The sequence below is a fragment of the Carassius auratus genome, unplaced genomic scaffold, assembly GCF_003368295.1.
Source record: "Carassius auratus strain Wakin unplaced genomic scaffold, ASM336829v1 scaf_tig00217633, whole genome shotgun sequence".
Classification (NCBI taxonomy): Eukaryota; Metazoa; Chordata; class Actinopteri; order Cypriniformes; family Cyprinidae; genus Carassius; species Carassius auratus.
Window position 1 is genome coordinate 7501 of NW_020529155.1, and position 21867 is coordinate 29367.

Below are 21867 nucleotides of genomic sequence, written 5' to 3' on the forward strand. Positions count from 1 at the left end.
GACGAGATCGGGCATAGCCAGGTTGGTATGGCCGTAAGCGAAGTCTGCTGCAAAGAGAGGGCTATTTAAAGACCAGCCAATCTTATCGCCAGTACATTATATAAGTAGGAAAGAAAACCCAAAAGCTTAAAGCACCTGGTATTCCTAGGCAGTCTCTCATCAAAGTACTAACCAGACCTAAACCTGCTAAGATTCAGAGATCGGGCATTGACTATTTTTTGGCAAAATTATTATAAACTAAGTGAAAAATGTCCAAATAGCTTACAGCACCTGGTATTCCCAGGGGGTCTCCCATCCAAGTACTAACCAGGCCCAAACCTGCTTAGCTTCCGAGATCAGACGAGATCGGGCATAGCCAGGTTGGTATGGCCGTAAGCGAAGTCTGCTGCAAAGATTGGGCTATTTAAAGAGCAGCCAATCTTATCGCCAGTACATTATATAAGTAGGAAAGAAAGCCCAAAAGCTTAAAGCACCTGGTATTCCTAGGCAGTCTCTCATCAAAGTACTAACCAGACCTAAACCTGCTAAGATTCAGAGATCGGGCATTGACTCTTTTTTTTTTTTTTTTAATGAAAGATTATTATATAATTCGTGAAATTTTCCAAAAAGATTAAAGCACCTGGTATTCCCAGGCAGTCTCCCATCCATGTACTAACCAGGCCCAAACCTGCAAATATTCAGAGATCGGGCATTGACTCTATTTTTTGGCAAAATTATTATAAACTAAGTGAAAAATGTCCAAAAAGCTTACAGCACCTGGTATTCCCAGGCGGTCTCCCATCCAAGTACTAACCAGGCCCAAACCTGCTTAGCTTCCGAGATCAGACGAGATCGGGCATAGCCAGGTTGGTATGGCGGTAAGCGAAGTCTGCTGCAAAGAGAGGGCTATTTAAAGAGCAGCCAATCTTATCGCCAGTACATTATATAAGTAGGAAAGAAAGCCCAAAAGCTTAAAGCACCTGGTATTCCTAGGCAGTCTTTCATCAAAGTACTAACCAGACCTAAACCTGCTAAGATTCAGAGATCGGGCATTGACTCTATTTTTTGGCAAAATTATTATATACTAAGTGAAAAATGTCCAAAAAGCTTACAGCACCTGGTATTAACAGGCAGTCTCCCATCCATGTACTAACCAGGCCCAAACCTGCTAAGATTCAGAGATCGGGCATTGACTCAATTTTTTGGCAAAATTATTATATACTAAGTGAAAAATTTCCAAAAAGCTTACAGCACCTGGTATTCCCAGGCGGTCTCCCATCCAAGTACTAACCAGGCCCAAACCTGCTTAGCTTCCGAGATCAGACGAGATCGGGCATAGCCAGGTTGGTATGGCCATAAGCGAAGTTTGCTGCAAAGAGAGGGCTATTTAAAGACCAGCCAATCTTATCGCCAGTACATTATATAAGTAGGAAAGAAAACCCAAAAGCTTAAAGCACCTGGTATTCCTAGGCAGTCTCTCATCAAAGTACTAACCAGACCTAAACCTGCTAAGATTCAGAGATCGGGCATTGACTCTATTTTATGGCAAAATTATTATAAACTAAGTGAAAAATGTCCAAAAAGCTTACAGCACCTGGTATTCCCAGGCGGTTTCCCATCCAAGTACTAACCAGGACCAAACCTGCTTAGCTTCCGAGATCAGACGAGATCGGCCATTTTTTTTTTTTTTTTTTTTTTTTTTTTTTATTAAAAATATTTCAGTACAAAAAGAAAAAATACATAAAATATTTCACATTTAAATCATTCATGTTATAGAAAACTCTCTTTCACAAAATAAATGCAGACATTCATTTAAGGTTACATTAAAGTTTCTAAGCAAACATAATCCTTTTCATCTGAAAAAAAAAAAAACAAAAAAAAAAAAAAAAAAAACTACAAATTAATTTCCAGTCCATTCAGTGTTTTCAAAACATAAGGATTGTTATTTAGAATTAGTTTATCAAATACATAAATTGTACCTTCAGCTTTAAAATAACTTTCTAGTGTTCGTATATAATCTTCCAATTTTTTCTTAAAATAAATCCATAATCCCAGTTTTTTGTTTTTGTCTCTTGCTATATTTCTCCTACACCATATCGCATATCTAGCTACAATTAAAAACAAATTTATAACATTTTGATTATCAGATTTCTCATTCATTCCAAATAAAAATATACAATTCCAACTCTCTTCATCTTCTATTACATCCATTTTTTCTCCTAACAAACTCTTAATCACATTTTTCATTTTGTCTCTGAAAATGATCAGTTCTTTACATGATAAAAACATGTGCACAATTCCTTCATTTGTTTCACAACAGACTTTACACAATGCATCCCCAGTCATTCCACATTTATACAACTTCTCTTCAGAAAAAATTATATTATGCCTTATATAAAAATCCAGATTCTCCATTTTAACATCAATGTGCCATTTTCTCAAATTTCTCCACAGAACTTCTTCCTCAAGGTTTGTAAAAACTTTTTTCCAAAATGTATTCCCAGCTGGTTTCTTAAAAACACTATTTCTAAACAAAACATAAAAAGTCTTAAGATGACTCACATGAAAAGGCTCCTTTTCTCCTTTTGCTTTTAAGAAAACCTTCATTTTATCATCTTCACTGTCTTGTCCTTGTTTTTCTATGTTTACTAACCATTCCTTTGGAATTGCCTCCTTTATTTTATCATATTGCTTTTTTAAAACATTCTTATTAACATGATTTTCATTATTTTTCACTTCATCATAAATTGCTTGCAAAGGTAAAAAACCTTCCCTCACTTCATACAAAACATCCCTTATTGTTTTAAATCCAGCATTAATCCAATGTTTAAAAAATAATTCTTTTCCTCTATATACAATATTCTCATTCAGAAACAATGGCTGTGTTAAAAACTCCAATCTCCTAATAGGTTTAATACATACATTTGGTAAAAATTCTGTCCATGCTTCTAAAACTTCTTTATAAAACTCCGGGATTCCGGTTATCATTGTAGGTTTTAATTTCATCCACAGAATATCAGATCCTATTTTCATATGTCCGCATTTATATAAAAACATTCTCATAAGTATTTTCCATTCAGCTTTATTCTCTTCATTTAAAAATGTTTTCACAGTTTTAACTCTAAAGCTCTTTTTTTTTAATTCTGGATCTTGCAGCCCTAACCCACCTTCTTCTATGGCCCCTATTATTGTATTATAAGAAATCCTTGATGGCTTAGAGCCCCAGAGAAAATTTAAAACATCTTTTTTTAATCTTTTACTAATTCCCATAGGCATGGGTATCACACCCAAAACATACCACATTTTTGCCATCATTAATGCATTTATAACCAAAACCTTCCCTCTTAAAGTTAATTCCCTTTGTTTCCAATAATTTAACACTCTTTCCATTTCACCCACCACTTCATCCCACATCAAATCTCTCACCATTTTCTCATTTTTCCCAATCCTCACACCCAAAATCTTCAAGCTCTCTTCTTCTTTAAATGGATAAAATTTTTGAATTTTTTCAATTTTTCCTATACTCATAATAACCGTTTTTTGTTGATTTATCTTAGCTCCAGAACCTTTACAGTATTTTTCTATTATGTCCATTGCTTTAACTACACTAGCCACATCTTGCACTATTATAGTCGTATCATCTGCATATTGATATACTTTCTGCAACTCTCTATTTTCTTCTGTGTCTATTCCTCTAATTTCTTTCTCTTCCGTTATTGCCAACCCTAATGCCTCTGCCACTAAACTGTACAGCAAAGCTGATAATGGACAACCTTGTCTAATAGATCTAGTTAAATTAAAGGTCTCTGTTAAAAAACCATTGCACTTTACTTGACTTTTTGAATCTTTATATAAAATCTTCAACCACTTAATAAAATTTTCACCAAAACCAAACTGTTGTAAAATTCTAAACAAATACTCATGTTCAACACGGTCAAAGGCCTTTTCTAAATCAAGACTTATTACATATCCACTTTTTTTTCAGAGATCATGTAACTTACAACATCTCTTATACTACTAATAGTATCTGTAATATCTCTTCCTGGTATTGCATAAGCCTGGTTTGTTTGTATTATATTTGGTAAAATTTTCTTCAATCTGTTAGCTAAAATCTTTGATAATATTTTAAAATCTGTATTTAACATAGTTATTGGTCTATAATTTTTAAGATCTGCAATGTCCCCTTTTCTTTTATAAATTAATTTTACTAATCCTATCCCCATAAAATAACTGGTTTTTTCCTTTTTAAAAATTTCGTCATACACATCTTTTAAAATTGGTGTCATTACATTTTTAAAAACCTTATAAAATTCACTTGGAAGACCATCTTTTCCTGGACTTTTACCATTATTTAACTGCATGATTGCTTCATCTATTTCTTCTTTTTCAATTCCCCTTTCACATACATTTTTATCACCATTATCTATCTTTATTTTGATTTTCCCTACCAAAAATTCAATTTCTTCTCTACCCACTCCTTCCCTTTTAAACAAATTTTCATAATAATCTTTTATTTCTTTTAAAACTTCTTCTTTTTCTTTTACCTTTCCTCCTCCTTTTCCTATTAATTCTTTAATCATTCCTGCTCTCTGTCTGTTTTTTTCCATATTAAAAAAGAACCTTGTACATTTTTCACCTTCCACTAAGTATTTTGCTTTACTTCTTATCATTGCTCCTTTATATTTTTTGTCTTCTATATCCTTTATTTTTTCCTCCAACATTACAGTTTTCTGTAAGTTGACAACCTCCTTACTTAGCTCATCTCTTAATTCTAATCTTATTTCTTTTTCTTTTCTTTTTTTAATTTTCTGTATTATTTTACTGTTCTCTTGCACATTTTCCAATGTCATATTTTAAATTATCCCACCAAATTCTCTTTTCATCCTTATACATCTGATTTCCTTTTTCCTTTTTTATTAATACCTCTATTTGTTCCTTAAAATTCTCATCTTTTAAAATCTCAGTATTTAACATCCATATTCCCGGCCCTCTTTTAAAATTATTCATATCAACTTGTATACATACAACTTTATGATCACTTAACATTGTTTCCTTGTAATATATAGTATCTATTATCTTCAACATTTCCCTTTTACTTATCAAGAAATCTATTCTACTTCTGCATATAAAATTCTTCAATGCCTGTTGCCTTGAGAATTCTCGTATCCCCTCGTTTCTTTCTCTCCAAACGTCCACAAAGTTATTTTCTTCCATTAGACTTTTTAATTCCTTCCTTCCACTATCAGATTTAAAAACCATCCCATCTGCAATATCCATCTTGCTAAACGTAGTGTTAAAATCCCCCATAATTAAAATATTCTCCCATTTCACAATAATATCTTTTAGTTTCTTAAAAAATAACACCTTTTCTTTTTCTACCACAGGAGCATGAATATTACACAGAACTATATCTGTCTCCCCCTCCATCATTTTCACTATCAAACACTTTCCTTGCTTATCATCATAAACCACTTGTGCTTTTTCACACACGCCCTTTTTAATTAAAAATGCTACTCCCCTACCTAGCCTCCCATCACCATTACTATAAAATATATCACCTTTCCATTTTTTTTTTAAACTTTCCATTACTTCATCCCTCCAATTTGTTTCTTGAACCACTAAAACATTTGATCTACTACACAAAAGTTTCAACTTTTCAAATTTCCCTTTTTCTAGTAACCCTCTTACATTAAGTGTTGCAATTTTCAAGAACATAATACATAGCAAAGTACATATTATTCTGAACATTCATCAACTTTTCCCAGTTGCATTAATACCTCAAAACTATTTTCACCATAGTCTCTTTTTTTAAATACTTTCTCTTTCAGTTCTTTTTTTTTTAATTATATGTCTGTTTTGTACATTCTCTAAATTTGGTTTTACCTTTAGTTGTCTTCTTCTTGTTATTGTAACCTTTTCCCAGTCATTTTTGTTGTCTTCTTTTCTCCCTAGTGTTGCTTTCTCTGTCATTTGCATTTCCTGCCTTTCCTTTTCCTCCTCTCTTGTTTGTTTCAAGATTTCCGTTTGTATTCCATATCCTTCTTCTTCTTGCTCTTTTTCCATTTCACAGTACTTCTGTTCCTCCTCTGCATCTTCTCCTATTTGATTCTCATCTTCTTCCTCAGTCTGTTCTGTTTGTTCATCCTCCTTTGCGTCGTCCACATCCTGTGATTTCTCCATTTCATCCACTTGCTCATAGTCTTTATCCGTTTCAGCATCCTCCTCTATCCAGCATTCACATTTCACCAGTACTTTACGACACTCCGGGCATCTTACAGCATCACATTCCCTCGAAAAATGTCCCTTTTCTCCACAATCTCGACAGGAAAAGTCTGGACAGTCCTTCAAAATGTGTCCCGGTTTCATACACAATCTACAGATCTTCATTTGACGATCATGTATGATCCTAAAATATTGCACTCCCTCTGCAGTATCAAATCTCGTGCTGTAAGGCAGTGATAACACCTCCTTAGGGAATTTCACACGGACATATCTTGTTCCATCTGTATTTGTAGTGTCTGGATAGTACCTTCTTCTTATTGCAGATGTAACTTTAACTCCCCATGTTCGCAATTTTGCCATTATTTCTTCATCTGTTATATAAGCTGGTAAGTGCATGAATGAAACAACACACTCTCTTTCTTGAAGATTCCTCACTTCACACACAATTCCTTTCACTGTTAATCCTTCCTTTAAAACTTCACATGCTTCTTCATCCATTACGGTTACCTCATACTCATTATTTAATCTTGGTCTTACCGCTAACACTTTACTCAGTCCAACTTTTTCAATCACCGCTTTTATCACTTCCTCCACCCTTCGATCTCTTACTTCTGTAGCATTAACAATCACTGTGGCCTCCTTTGAGTAATGCTTTTGTTGTTCATTATCTTTCATCTCATTCCTTTTTCTTCTCACCTCACTTGTCTCTGTTGATTTCCTTTGCTTTATACTTTCTACAGTATCTTTTTGAAGTTCTTTACTGTTGCTTTTTTCCTCAGCCACGTCTTTGCCATTGCCATGTTGTTCCTCCATAATCAAAACTTTAAGAGCTTTAAAGCTCCTTTGGCCCTAAGCAGTAAATTCTGCTCAGGGCCCTAAAAAATAATAAAACAAACCAAGAAAAAAATAAATATTTAACTAAATACAATATAATATAAGACAAACCAAAACAAACACATGGGAGAGCCTTTCTCTCCCTACTGCCACCTCTGACTTCCTGGAATGTACCAACAATCACAGGTGCTCAGGGTGGTATGGCCGTAAGCGAAGACTGCCGCAAAGAGAGGGCTATTTAGAGATCAGCCAATCTAATCGCCAGTACATTATCTAAGTAGGAAAGAAAACCCAAAAGCTTAAAGCACCTGGTATTCCTAGCCGGTCTCTCATCCAAGTACTAAACAGACCTAAGCCTGCTAAGATTCAGAGATTGGGCATTGACTCTTTTTATTTTTTTGCAAGATTATTATATAATTTGTGAAATTTTCCAAAAAGTTTAAAGCACCTGGTATTCCCAGGCAGTCTCCCATCCATGTACTAACCAGGCCCAAACCTGCTAATATTCAGAGATCTGGCATTGACTCTATTTTTTGGCAAAATTATTATATACTAAGTGAAAAATTTCCAAAAAGCTTACAGCACCTGGTATTCCCAGGCGGTCTACCATCCAAGTACTAACCAGGCCCAAACCTGCTTAGCTTCCGAGATCAGACGAGATCGGGCATAGCCAGGTTGGTATGGCCGTAAGCGAAGTCTGCTGCAAAGAGAGGGCTATTTAAAGAGCAGCCAATCTTATCGCCAGTACATTATATAAGTAGGAAAGAAAGCCCAAAAGCTTAAAGCACCTGGTATTCCTAGGCAGTCTCTCATCAAAGTACTAACCAGACCTAAACCTGCTAAGATTCAGAGATCGGGCATTGACTCTTTTTTTTTTTTTTTTTTTTTAATGAAAGATTATTATATAATTCGTGAAATTTTCCAAAAAGATTAAAGCACCTGGTATCCCCAGGCAGTCTCCCATCCATGTACTAACCAGGCCCAAACCTGCAAATATGCAGAGATCGGGCATTGACTCTATTTTTTGGCAAAATTATTATATACTAAGTGAAAAATGTCCAAAAAGCTTACAGCACCTGGTATTCCCAGGCGGTCTCCCATCCAAGTACTAACCAGGCCCAAACCTGCTTAGCTTCCGAGATCAGACGAGATCGGGCATAGCCAGGTTGGTATGGCCGTAAGCGAAGTCTGCTGCAAAGAGAGGGCTATTTAAAGAGCAGCCAATCTTATCGCCAGTACATTATATAAGTAGGAAAGAAAGCCCAAAAGCTTAAAGCACCTGGTATTCCAAGGCAGTCTCTCATCAAAGTACTAACCAGGCCCAAACCTGCAAATATTCAGAGATCGGGCATTGACTCTTTTTTTTTATTTTTTTTAATGAAAGATTATTATATAATTCGTGAAATTTTCCAAAAAGATTAAAGCACCTGGTATTCCCAGGCAGTCTCCCATCCATGTACTAACCAGGCCCAAACCTGCAAATATTCAGAGATCGGGCATTGACTCTATTTTTTGGCAAAATTATTATATACTAAGTGAAAAATGTCCAAAAAGCTTACAGCACCTGGTATTCCCAGGCGGTCTCCCATCCAAGTACTAACCAGGCCGAAACCTGCTTAGCTTCCGAGATCAGACGAGATCGGGCATAGCCAGGTTGGTATGGCTGTAAGCGAAGTCTGCTGCAAAGAGAGGGCTATTTAAAGAGCAGCCAATCTTATCGCCAGTACATTATATAAGTAGGAAAGAAAGCCCAAAAGCTTAAAGCACCTGGTATTCCAAGGCAGTCTCTCATCAAAGTACTAACCAGGCCCAAACCTGCAAATATTCAGAGATCGGGCATTGACTCTTTTTTTTTATTTTTTTTAATGAAAGATTATTATATAATTCGTGAAATTTTCCAAAAAGATTAAAGCACCTGGTATTCCCAGGCAGTCTCCCATCCATGTACTAACCAGGCCCAAACCTGCAAATATTCAGAGATCGGGCATTGACTCTTTTTTTTTATTTTTTTTAATGAAAGATTATTATATAATTCGTGAAATTTTCCAAAAAGATTAAAGCACCTGATATTCCCAGGCGGTCTCCCATCCAAGTACTAACCAAGCCCAAACCTGCTTAGCTTCGGAGATCAGACGAGATCGGGCATAGCTTTTTTTTTTTTTTTTTTTTTTTTATTTAACTTATGGGATCAACAATACATATATCTTCCATACAACAATTTTGAATCAACATACAGAAACATCACTTCCTGGAGAAACAACATTATACTTTTCTAAAATGTGTCTTACATCTTTAGTAAAAATAGTATTAAACATTTCCATGTCATTCTTCCACTTAAAAAAATCATACAGGGTTTGTATGTAATTCTCAATTTCTGATTTAAAATACAGCCACAAATCCAAGACATAATTTTTGTTTTTTGCAATATTTCTCCTCTTCCATATGACCTTTTTTGCTAGAATTAAGAGTAAATTAATAACTTGTTTATTTTGACATTTATCGTTTAACCCCAACATAAGAGTTATATTCCAGCTAATTTCTTTAGTCGTTTTTCTTAAATCCCAAACTAACTTTTTTAAAACTCCAAAAAATTGACCCAATCCTTCACAAAGTAAAAACAGGTGTAAAATTCCTTCATCTTCTGTTTTACATACTTTACATATTGCATCTTGTTCCATTCCAATCTTACACAGCCTCATTTCAGTGAACATCACATTTTGTCTTATGAAATAATCCAAACATTCAAGATCTGTATCTAAAAACTTCCATCTCATATTCTTCCAAATGAGTCCTTCGTCAACTCCATTGAAGTGCCTTAACCAGAATTGGTTGGCAATAGGTTTTTTAAAAACAGAATTTACAAAAAAATGATAAAACATTTTCACAGTACATAAATTAAAAACCATCAATTTGTCCCCTCTTTTCAAAAACACATCCACTCTGTTTTCAGATTTTTCCTCATTCTGAATCTCCTCAACCCATTCTTTAGGTATTGCCTTCTTTACTTCTTCATATTGTTTTTTAAGAGTGTTTTCATTATATTCTTCTTTTGCTTCCTCCATAGCATCAATCAACACTTGTATGGGTAGAAACCCTTCTTTATACTCATATAACACATCCCTTACTTTTAAAAACCCTACTTCAATCCACTTCTTAAAATAAATCTCTTTTCCTTGTGAAACAATATTCTTATTTAAGAACAAAGGTTGGTTTAAAATCATTTCCCTTCCATGTGGTTTAAATTCAATTTCTGAGAGTAAAGAACTCCAAGCACTTAAAACTTCCTTATAGAAGTCTGGTATTCTCTGCATCATCCCATTCTTTAATTTCATCCATAAAATATTGTTTCCTATCTTCAAATTCCCACATATGTTTAAATAAAGTTCCATTGTTATTTTCCATTCACTTTTGTTTTCCTCATCCAAATACTTTTTGACTGTTTTGACTCTCATACTTTTTTTCTTTTGCTCAATATCTACTAGACCTAAACCTCCTTCTTCTACTGGACCAATTAGCGTGTTGTATGCAATTCTCGCAGGCTTTTTCTCCCATAAAAAATCCAAAATACATCTTTTTATCCTTTGTGCCGTCCAAAAAGGCATAGATGAAACAGACATAATATACCATATTTTGGACAACAATAAAACATTTACAATTAAAATCTTTCCTTTTAGATTTAAATTCCTGTATCTCCAAAATACTAATCTTCTTTCCATTGCTCCTATAATCTCTTCCCACATCTTATCTCTTGTATTTTTTCCTCTTTTCCTAAAATTACACCTAAAATCTTCATTTCTTGTACTTCTTTGAAAGCAAAATTTTCTATTAAAACTGGTGATTTTCCGAATCTCATACAAACAGTTTTATCTTCATTTATTTTTGCTCCAGTGCCTTGACAAAATCTTCTCACTTCTTCCATAACTATTCCCACACTTCCAATATCTCTAACTATTACTGTCGTGTCATCAGCGTATTGAAATATTTTTTGTCCTTCTATTCCCCTCTCCAGTTCTATTCCCTGTATTCTTTCTTCTTTATTTATTACCATCCCCAAAGGTTCTGCTACCAAGGAGTATAACTGTGCCGATAGTGGACACCCTTGTCTTATTGAACGTGTAATTTTAAAAGGTTCTGTTAAAAAGCCATTGCATTTCACTTTTGTCATTGCTCCTCTGTATAAAATTGTTATCCATTTAATAAAATTAATTCCAAAACCAAAACGTTCTAAAATTGAAAATAAAAAACTATGTTCCACTCTGTCAAAAGCTTTTTCGAAATCAAGGCTGATTACATATCCACACTTATTTTCTTCTCTCATATAACCTATTAAGTCTCTTATACTACTTATTGTGTCTGCAATGTCTCTTCCATTTACCCCATATGACTGATTAGTCTTTATTATTGTAGGTAATACCTTCCTCATCCTATCAGCTAAGACTTTTGCTAAAATCTTTAAATCTGTATTTAGCATAGTAATTGGTCTAAAATTATTTAAAACTGTTTTATCCCCTTTTCCTTTATATATTATCTTCATTAGCCCCATTCCCATCATCTGATATAATTCACCTTTCTCAAAAACCTGATCATATACTTCTTTTAAAATTGTGCTTATTTTATCTTTAAAAGCCTTATAAAACTCACCTACCAGTCCATCTATTCCTGGACTTTTTCCTCCATTTAAAAGTTCTATAGCCCTCATTATCTCTTCTTTTTCTATTTCTTTTTCACAAAGTTTTTTATCTTCTTTTTCTACCTTGGCAGTAATTTGCTGTAATAAAAACTTTTTTTCCTCATTATTTATTTTATTTGTTCTAAAAAGGTCTTCATAGTAACATTTTATTTCTTTAAGGATTTCTTCTGTTCCCTTCACTGTTTTACCATCCTTCCTCTTTATTTCCTTCATTAGTTCTGCTTTTCCTTTACTTTTCTCCAAATTAAAGAAAAATTTTGTACACCTCTCTCCCTCAACAATGTATTTTGCTTTGCTTCTCATCATAGCTCCTTTACATTTTCCCTCCTCTATTTTCTTTAGTTTCTCTTCCAAGACTATTATTTTTGTATATCTCCACTTCTCTTTTGTTGCTCTTCTCTTAATTCCATCCTTATCTCTTTTTCCTTTTTCCGTTTTACCCTCTGAACAGTTTTACTATATTTTATTGAAAATTTCTTTATTTCATATTTTACATTCTCCCACCATATTCTTTTATCCTCTACATACATCCCATCCTCTTTCTCTGTTTCTAATAATTTTTCTATTTCCAATTTATAACTTTCACTCTTTAAAAGCTCTGTGTTTAAAACCCATACTCCAGGTCCTCTCTCCTTTTTGTTAAAGTCTATCTTCAAAGAAACCATTTTATGATCACTCAAAACTGTATCTTTATAAAATATATCCTCAATAAAATAATCTAAATTTCTTGTACTTAAAATGTGATCAATCCGTGACTGACATAAAAAATTCCCTACAATTTGTTTTCTGGTAAACTCTCTTTTCTTTTCATTCCTCTCTCTCCACACATCCATTAAGTTATTTTCTTCCATTAGAGTTCTAAGTTCTTTTCTCCCCTCATCTGCTCTAAAAACCATCCCGTCTGCCAAATCTCTTTTACAAAAAACTGTATTGAAATCTCCTACCATCATTACTTTCTTCCACTTTTCTACCAAACCTCTTAATTCATTAAAAAAATTCTTTTTTTCTTTCACTTCATTTGGTGCATGCAAATTAAATATCACAAAGCATTCATCTTCATGTCTTATTTCAACTGCAATAGATTTTCCTTTCCCATCATCATATATTACTTTTACTTTCACATCTATACCTTTTCTTATTAAAATAGCAACCCCTCTTCCCATTCTTCCATCATCATTATTAAAAAATATTTCCCCAGCCCACCTCTTTTTAAAATCATCCATTACATCACCTCTCCAGTTTGTTTCTTGAAGTATTATTAAATCTTCATCTTTACACAATTCTTTAACCATTTCAAATTTTTCCCTGTTAAGTAAACCTCTTGCATTAAAAACAACAATACTTAATACCATAAAATAAGAAAATAAGTATTTAGGAATCACCATTGTTAACTTTCTTCTTCTTCCTCTTTTTCTTCTTCTAGGATCCTCAACACTTCAAATCTATTAACATTTTTCTTTATTTCCCTTTTAACAATTCTTTTCTTAGATGATTCTAAATTTGGTTTTACCTTTAAAGTCCTTCTTCTTACGAGTCTTCCCAAGTCCTTGCCACTCTTTTGATCCTCCAAATCTCTTCCCACTCCAATACCATATGTCATTTCCATATTTTGGCTGCTTTCTGATGCAGTAAACTTGTCTTTTGTATTTGTAACTCTGTCTGCTGGTGTCCATACTACTTTGTCAATGCTTTCATTTTCTTCAGATTTTTGTCCTTCATTTTCACTTGCCAGTTCCTTATCATTCTCCCTCTCTTCCTCCATTGCTGCCTCCTGTTGCTCCTCTCTTTCACTTCTTTCTTTTGTTTCTATAGCCTCCTTTAGTATCCGCCCATTTTCCTCTTGCTCCTCTTCTTCCTCTTCCTCTTCATCTTCCTCTTCCTCTTCCTCTTCCTCTTCCTCTTCCTCTTCCTCTTCTCCGGTATTCATCCAGCATTCACATTTGTTCATAGTTTTAAAACAATCTGGGCACTTGACTGCTGTACAATCCCTTGCATAGTGACCTTGTTCCTCGCACTTGTGACATGTAAACTCTGGACAGTCCTTGAGGATGTGCTGTGGACTCATGCACAATCGACATGTTTTTACCTGTTGACTGTGTATAATCCTAAAATGTTGTGTTCCTTCTGCGGTCTCGAAGCGTGTACTGTAAGGTAATGAAGCCACTTCTCTCGGGAATTTTACCTTTACAAATCTGGTTCCATCCTCGATGTCCGTTCTCGGATAATATCTTCTCCTTATTTGTGATGTGGGGATTACTCTCCACCCTTCCAACTTGTCCAGAATGGCCGTATCTTCTAGGTAGACTGGTAAGTGCATAAAGGAGACCACATACTCCCTGTCTTGTAGCTTTTTAGTTTCACACTTTATTCCTTTAATTTCCAGTCCATTTAGAAGTTCATCACAAAGCTCTTCTTTTTCCAAAGTTACCTCATATAATCCATGTTGTTTTGGTCTTACAGCAAGGATTTTTCCTTCTCCCACCTTCTCTACTATGGATTTAATGATGTCTTCTACTCCTCCATTTTGTACCTCTGCTACATCAATGGTTATGGTTGCCTCCTTTAAATATACTCTTTGATTTTCAATTATATTTTTTCCACTTTCATCTCGCAAACCTTTTCTCAGTCCTTTATCCTGTTGTCTGCAAATTTCTGTGCCTTTATCCTTGCAGTTCCTTTTGTGTTCCTCCATTTTCTTTGATTGCTCTTTCCCCACACGAGAAAAACAAACAAAAAAGTCAAACAAACTAAAAATAAATACCTCCCAGACAGCTTAAAAGCTGCTGGTTAGCATTGAAACAAAAAACCAAACTTTCCAACTGTTATTTTGTTCACTCCAAACATAAATAAAACAAAAAACAAAACAAAAATGCAGAGAGCCTATCTCTCTGAATTGCTGCCACACTACTTCCTTAGTTGCACTCTAGCGCCCTCAGGTTGGTATGGCCGTAAGCGAAGTTTGCTGCAAAGAGAGGGCTATTTAAAGACCAGCCAATCTTATCGCCAGTACATTATATAAGTAGGAAAGAAAACCCAAAAGCTTAAAGCACCTGGTATTCCTAGGCAGTCTCTCATCAAAGTACTAACCAGACCTAAACCTGCTAAGATTCAGAGATCGGGCATTGACTCTATTTTTTGGCAAAATTATTATATACTAAGTGAAAAATTTCCAAAAAGCTTACAGCACCTGGTATTCCCAGGCGGTCTCCCATCCAAGTACTAACCAGGCCCAAACCTGCTAAGATTCAGAGGTCGGGCATTGACTCTAGTAGGAAAGTAGGAAAGAAAACCCAAAAGCTTAAAGCACCTGGTATTCCTAGGCAGTCTCTCATCAAAGTACTAACCAGACCTAAACCTGCTAAGATTCAGAGATCGGGCATTGACTCTATTTTTTGGCAAAATTATTATAAACTAAGTGAAAAATGTCCAAAAAGCTTACAGCACCTGGTATTCCCAGGCGGTCTCCCATCCAAGTACTAACCAGGCCCAAACCTGCTTAGCTTCGGAGATCAGACGAGATCGGGCATAGCCAGGTTGGTATGGCCGTAAGCGAAGTCTGCTGCAAAGAGAGGGCTATTTAAAGACCAGCCAATCTTATCGCCAGTACATTATATAAGTAGGAAAGAAAACCCAAAAGCTTAAAGCACCTGGTATTCCTAGGCAGTCTCTCATCAAAGTACTAACCAGACCTAAACCTGCTAAGATTCAGAGATCGGGCATTGACTCTATTTTTTGGCAAAATTATTATAAACTAAGTGAAAAATGTCCAAAAAGCTTACAGCACCTGGTATTCCCAGGCGGTCTCCCATCCAAGTACTAACCAGGCCCAAACCTGCTTAGCTTCCGAGATTAGACGAGATCGGGCATAGCCAGGTTGGTATGGCCGTAAGCGAAGTCTGCTGCAAAGAGAGGGCTATTTAAAGACCAGCCAATCTTATCGCCAGTACATTATATAAGTAGGAAAGAAAGCCCAAAAGCTTAAAGCACCTGGTATTCCTAGGCAGTCTCTCATCAAAGTACTAACCAGACCTAAACCTGCTAAGATTCAGAGATCGGGCATTGACTCTATTTTTTGGCAAAATTATTATATACTAAGTGAAAAATGTCCAAAAAGCTTACAGCACCTGGTATTAACAGGCAGTCTCCCATCCATGTACTAACCAGGCCCAAACCTGCTAAGATTCAGAGATCGGGCATTGACTCTATTTTTTTGCCAAATTATTATATACTAAGTGAAAAATTTCCAAAAAGCTTACAGCACCTGGTATTCCCAGGCGGTCTCCCATCCAAGTACTAACCAGGCCCAAACCTGCTTAGCTTCCGAGATCAGACGAGATTTTTTTTTTTTTTTTTTTTTTTTTTTTTTTATTAACAAATTTAAAATATTTCATTAAAAACATTGTACACATTTTCCACAGAAGCATAACAAACAAAAACAATAATTATTTGCCACAGGTTTGATAAAAGCCATTTCTCTAAACACCAAACACATTTATTTCACTTTACATTCAATAAATAACCTTTTATCTCCATTTTTCTTTTTGAAATACAATTAAGGCATTAGCATACCATGATACAATGTATAAAAACATTATAATAATAAATAATAATACAAATTTAAACCAAACATTGTATTCTTAGTCTACCTCCTCCTCCTCATCTTCCCTCAACACTTGAAATTTATTCTCAAACAAATGTTTCCCCTTATTGTATTTTTCCCTAAAATGTCTTTTTTTCTGGCCACATTCACATTTGGTATTACCTTAAGGGTTCTCCTTCTTAATGTCACCCTTTTGTCCTTTCTATCATCCATTCTGTCCACTCCTTTCTCCTCTTCAGTTATCTCTTGCATTTCCTCCTCCTTTTCTTTTAGTCCTTGGTTCTCCATTTCCTCCAATGCCCCTTGTGTTACTTCCTGTGATGTCAATATTCCTTTGTCCATTTCTCCTTCCAGCCTTTTCTCTTCCAATTCCATTTCTTTCTCCTCTTCAGTTATCTCTTGCATTTCCTCCTCCTTTTCTTTTAATCCTTGGTTCTCCATTTCCTCCAATACCCCTTGTGTTACTTCCTGTGATGTCAATATTCCTTTGTCCATTTCTCCTTCCAGCCTTTTCTCTTCCAATTCCTTCTTATTTTCCACAATAGCCTCTTTATTCACACCATCCTCTTCCTCATTCTCTCCACCATTTTGTAATTCAGTTTCTTTTGACATTCGCCCTCCTACACCTTCTGACTCTTTATTTTGAATTTCATTCTCCATCCAACACTCACATCTTATGATCACCTTTCTGCAATCCGGGCACTTAATTGCATCGCAATCCCTTGCGTAATGACCCTGGCCATTGCACTGATGACATTTAAAATCTGGACAGTCTTTGAACACATGTCCCGGATTCATGCACAATCGACAGGTTTTAACCTGACGATCATGCATGATCCTGAAATACTGTGTTCCCTCCTCCGTATCAAACTTTGTACTGTATGGCAGAGACACTACTTCTTTAGGAAATTTCACCCTTAGGTACCTTGTACCATCCGCAATGTCTGTGCCTGGATACATTCTTCTTATGATGTCTGAAACAGGTGTTACGCCCCAATTTTGTAATTTAATTAAAATGTCAGAGTCCTCAATATAGGCTGGCAAATGTATGAAAGAAACCACATACTCCCTTGTTTTCAGTTGTCGAATCTCACACAGTTTTCCTTTTATCATTAATCCTTCATCTAATCCATCGCACGCCTCCCTGTTTATCAGTGTAATTTCATATTCTTTTACTTGCCTTGGTCTGACTGCTAGAATCTTTCCTCCTCCAATCCTTTCGTTCACTGCTTTGATAATGTCCTCTGCTCTTGCATCTCTCTGATCCGCCATGTCAACAATTACTGTAGCCTCTTTAGAGTAAATCCTCTTGTTATAATCCATTCGTCCTTGTCCATCTCGTTGTTCTTTATCCATTTCTTTGTCTGTTAGCACTCGTCTTCCTCCTGCCATGTCCACTTCTTTGCCATGTAATCCATCCATTTTTCAAACAAAAGAAAAATTTCTCCCCAGACAGCAAACTGCTGCTGGGAAGTATAAAAACTATAACAAACAAAAATCAATAAGTTGCAAAAGAAATAAATCTTTACGCAGATAAAACAAAACAAAAAACACAAGGTGAGCCTCTCTCACCTACTGCCTACTACAAACTGCCAACTCACTTCCCTGTGTGGCTCACTAGCGTTGCCAGGTTGGTTTGGCCGTAAGCGAGTTTGCTGCAAAGAGAGGGCTATTTAAAGACCAGCCAATCTTATCGCCAGTACATTATATAAGTAGGAAAGAAAACCCAAAAACTTAAAGCACCTGGTATTCCTAGGCAGTCTCTCATCAAAGTACTAACCAGACCTAAACCTGCTAAGATTCAGAGATCGGGCATTGACTCTATTTTATGGCAAAATTATTATAAACTAAGTGAAAAATGTCCAAAAAGCTTACAGCACCTGGTATTCCCAGGCGGTCTCCCATCCATGTACTAACCAGGCCCAAAGCTGCAAATATTCAGAGATCGGGCATTGACTCTATTTTTTGGCAAAATTATTATATACTAAGTCAAAAATGTCCAAAAAGCTTACAGCACCTGGTATTAACAGGCAGTCTCCCATCCATGTACTAACCAGGCCCAAACCTGCTAAGATTCAGAGATCCGGCATTGACTCTATTTTTTGGCAAAATTATTATATACTAAGTGAAAAATTTCCAAAAAGCTTACAGCACCTGGTATTCCCAGGCGGTCTCCCCATCCAAGTACTAACCAGGCCAAACCTGCTTAGCTTCCGAGATCAGACGAGATCGGGCATAGCCAGGTTGGTATGGCCGTAAGCGAAGTCTGCTGCAAAGAGGGCTATTTAAAGAGCAGCCCAATCTTATCGCCAGTACATTATATAAGTAGGAAAGAAAGCCCAAAAGCTTAAAGCACCTGGTATTCCAAGGCAGTCTCTCATCAAAGTACTAACCAGGCCCAAACCTGCAAATATTCAGAGATCGGGCATTGACTCTTTTTTTTTATTTTTTTTAATGAAAGATTATTATATAATTCGTGAAATTTTCCAAAAAGATTAAAGCACCTGGTATTCCCAGGCAGTCTCCCATCCATGTACTAACCAGGCCCAAACCTGCAAATATTCAGAGATCGGGCATTGACTCTATTTTTTGGCAAAATTATTATATACTAAGTGAAAAATGTCCAAAAAGCTTACAGCACCTGGTATTCCCAGGCGGTCTCCCATCCAAGTACTAACCAGGCCGAAACCTGCTTAGCTTCCGAGATCAGACGAGATCGGGCATAGCCAGGTTGGTATGGCTGTAAGCGAAGTCTGCTGCAAAGAGAGGGCTATTTAAAGAGCAGCCAATCTTATCGCCAGTACATTATATAAGTAGGAAAGAAAGCCCAAAAGCTTAAAGCACCTGGTATTCCTAGGCAGTCTCTCATCAAAGTACTAACCAGACCTAAACCTGCTAAGATTCAGAGATCGGGCATTGACTATTTTTTGGCAAAATTATTATAAACTAAGTGAAAAATGTCCAAATAGCTTACAGCACCTGGTATTCCCAGGGGGTCTCCCATCCAAGTACTAACCAGGCCCAAACCTGCTTAGCTTCCGAGATCAGACGAGATCGGGCATAGCCAGGTTGGTATGGCCGTAAGCGAAGTCTGCTGCAAAGATAGGGCTATTTAAAGAGCAGCCAATCTTATCGCCAGTACATTATATAAGTAGGAAAGAAAGCCCAAAAGCTTAAAGCACCTGGTATTCCTAGGCAGTCTCTCATCAAAGTACTAACCAGACCTAAACCTGCTAAGATTCAGAGATCGGGCATTGACTCTTTTTTTTTTTTTTAATGAAAGATTATTATATAATTCGTGAAATTTTCCAAAAAGATTAAAGCACCTGGTATTCCCAGGCAGTCTCCCATCCATGTACTAACAAGGCCCAAACCTGCAAATATTCAGAGATCGGGCATTGACTCTATTTTTTGGCAAAATTATTATAAACTAAGTGAAAAATGTCCAAAAAGCTTACAGCACCTGGTATTCCCAGGCGGTCTCCCATCCAAGTACTAACCAGGCCCAAACCTGCTAAGATTCAGAGATCGGGCATTGACTCTAGTAGGAAAGTAGGAAAGAAAACCCAAAAGCTTAAAGCACCTGGTATTCCTAGGCAGTCTCTCATCAAAGTACTAACCAGACCTAAACCTGCTAAGATTCAGAGATCGGGCATTGACTCTTTTTTTTTTTTTTTTTTTTTTTTTTTTTTTAATGAAAGATTATTACATAATTCGTGAAATTTTCCAAAAAGATTAAAGCACCTGGTATTCCCAGGCAGTCTCCCATCCATGTACTAACCAGGCCCAAACCTGCTAATATTCAGAGATTAGGCATTGACTCTATTTTTTGGCAAAATTATTATATACTAAGTGAAAAATGTCCAAAAAGCTTACAGCACCTGATATTCCCAGGCGGTCTCCCATCCAAGTACTAACCAAGCCCAAACCTGCTTAGCTTCGGAGATCAGACGAGATCGGGCATAGCTTTTTTTTTTTTTTTTTTTTTTTTTTATTTAACTTATGGGATCAACAATACATATATCTTCCATACAACAATTTTGAATCAACATACAGAAACATCACTTCCTGGAGAAACAACATTATACTTTTCTAAAATGTGTCTTACATCTTTAGTAAAAATAGTATTAAACATTTCCATGTCATTCTTCCACTTAAAAAAATCATACAGGGTTTGTATGTAATTCTCAATTTCTGATTTAAAATACAGCCACAAATCCAAGACATAATTTTTGTTTTTTGCAATATTTCTCCTCTTCCATATGACCTTTTTTGCTAGAATTAAGAGTAAATTAATAACTTGTTTATTTTGACATTTATCGTTTAACCCCAACATAAGAGTTATATTCCAGCTAATTTCTTTAGTCGTTTTTCTTAAATCCCAAACTAACTTTTTTAAAACTCCAAAAAATTGACCCAATCCTTCACAAAGTAAAAACAGGTGTAAAATTCCTTCATCTTCTGTTTTACATACTTTACATATTGCATCTTGTTCCATTCCAATCTTACACAGCCTCATTTCAGTGAACATCACATTTTGTCTTATGAAATAATCCAAACATTCAAGATCTGTATCTAAAAACTTCCATCTCATATTCTTCCAAATGAGTCCTTCGTCAACTCCATTGAAGTGCCTTAACCAGAATTGGTTGGCAATAGGTTTTTTAAAAACAGAATTTACAAAAAAATGATAAAACATTTTCACAGTACATAAATTAAAAACCATCAATTTGTCCCCTCTTTTCAAAAACACATCCACTCTGTTTTCAGATTTTTCCTCATTCTGAATCTCCTCAACCCATTCTTTAGGTATTGCCTTCTTTACTTCTTCATATTGTTTTTTAAGAGTGTTTTCATTATATTCTTCTTTTGCTTCCTCCATAGCATCAATCAACACTTGTATGGGTAGAAACCCTTCTTTATACTCATATAACACATCCCTTACTTTTAAAAACCCTACTTCAATCCACTTCTTAAAATAAATCTCTTTTCCTTGTGAAACAATATTCTTATTTAAGAACAAAGGTTGGTTTAAAATCATTTCCCTTCCATGTGGTTTAAATTCAATTCTGAGAGTAAAGAACTCCAAGCACTTAAAACTTCCTTATAGAAGTCTGGTATTCTCTGCATCATCCCATTCTTTAATTTCATCCATAAAATATTGTTTCCTATCTTCAAATTCCCACATATGTTTAAATAAAGTTCCATTGTTATTTTCCATTCACTTTTGTTTTCCTCATCCAAATACTTTTTGAACTGTTTTGACTCTCATACTTTTTTCTTTTGCTCAATATCTACTAGACCTAAACCTCCTTCTTCTACTGGACCAATTAGCGTGTTGTATGCAATTCTCGCAGGCTTTTTCTCCATAAAAAATCCAAAATACATCTTTTTAATCCTTTGTGCCGTCCAAAAAGGCATAGATGAAACAGACATAATATACCATATTTTGGACAACAATAAAACATTTACAATTAAATCTTTCCTTTTAGATTTAAAATTCCTGTATCTCCAAAATACTAATCTTCTTTCCATTGCTCCT

General features: G+C 35.5%; 12 non-coding genes across 12 annotated transcripts in view; all 12 read right to left on the bottom strand.

The window, feature by feature from the left end:
* Positions 1–39, bottom strand: part of LOC113101729 (5S ribosomal RNA) — a 119-nt gene extending 80 nt beyond the window's left edge. Inside the window, exon 1 of the ribosomal RNA XR_003290353.1 lies at positions 1–39. This exon is cut by the window's left edge and continues 80 nt beyond it. This is a non-coding gene — a ribosomal RNA (5S ribosomal RNA).
* A 219-nt stretch (positions 40–258) lies between these two features.
* On the bottom strand, positions 259–377 carry LOC113101714 (5S ribosomal RNA). The gene has a single exon (XR_003290338.1). It is a non-coding gene; the product is annotated as a 5S ribosomal RNA (ribosomal RNA).
* Positions 378–744: 367 nt separating this feature from the next.
* LOC113101725 (5S ribosomal RNA) lies at positions 745–863 on the bottom strand. The gene has a single exon (XR_003290349.1). It is a non-coding gene; the product is annotated as a 5S ribosomal RNA (ribosomal RNA).
* A 358-nt stretch (positions 864–1221) lies between these two features.
* On the bottom strand, positions 1222–1340 carry LOC113101717 (5S ribosomal RNA). Its single transcript, XR_003290341.1, has one exon. It is a non-coding gene; the product is annotated as a 5S ribosomal RNA (ribosomal RNA).
* Positions 1341–7608: 6268 nt separating this feature from the next.
* LOC113101720 (5S ribosomal RNA) lies at positions 7609–7727 on the bottom strand. The gene has a single exon (XR_003290344.1). It is a non-coding gene; the product is annotated as a 5S ribosomal RNA (ribosomal RNA).
* Positions 7728–8099: 372 nt separating this feature from the next.
* On the bottom strand, positions 8100–8218 carry LOC113101739 (5S ribosomal RNA). Its single transcript, XR_003290361.1, has one exon. It is a non-coding gene; the product is annotated as a 5S ribosomal RNA (ribosomal RNA).
* Positions 8219–8587: 369 nt separating this feature from the next.
* Positions 8588–8706, bottom strand: LOC113101731 (5S ribosomal RNA). The gene has a single exon (XR_003290355.1). It is a non-coding gene; the product is annotated as a 5S ribosomal RNA (ribosomal RNA).
* A 6451-nt stretch (positions 8707–15157) lies between these two features.
* On the bottom strand, positions 15158–15276 carry LOC113101730 (5S ribosomal RNA). The gene has a single exon (XR_003290354.1). It is a non-coding gene; the product is annotated as a 5S ribosomal RNA (ribosomal RNA).
* Positions 15277–15497: 221 nt separating this feature from the next.
* On the bottom strand, positions 15498–15616 carry LOC113101726 (5S ribosomal RNA). The gene has a single exon (XR_003290350.1). It is a non-coding gene; the product is annotated as a 5S ribosomal RNA (ribosomal RNA).
* Positions 15617–18467: 2851 nt separating this feature from the next.
* Positions 18468–18586, bottom strand: LOC113101736 (5S ribosomal RNA). Its single transcript, XR_003290360.1, has one exon. It is a non-coding gene; the product is annotated as a 5S ribosomal RNA (ribosomal RNA).
* A 368-nt stretch (positions 18587–18954) lies between these two features.
* Positions 18955–19073, bottom strand: LOC113101732 (5S ribosomal RNA). The gene has a single exon (XR_003290356.1). It is a non-coding gene; the product is annotated as a 5S ribosomal RNA (ribosomal RNA).
* A 219-nt stretch (positions 19074–19292) lies between these two features.
* Positions 19293–19411, bottom strand: LOC113101715 (5S ribosomal RNA). The gene has a single exon (XR_003290339.1). It is a non-coding gene; the product is annotated as a 5S ribosomal RNA (ribosomal RNA).
* Positions 19412–21867: the final 2456 nt, after the last annotated feature.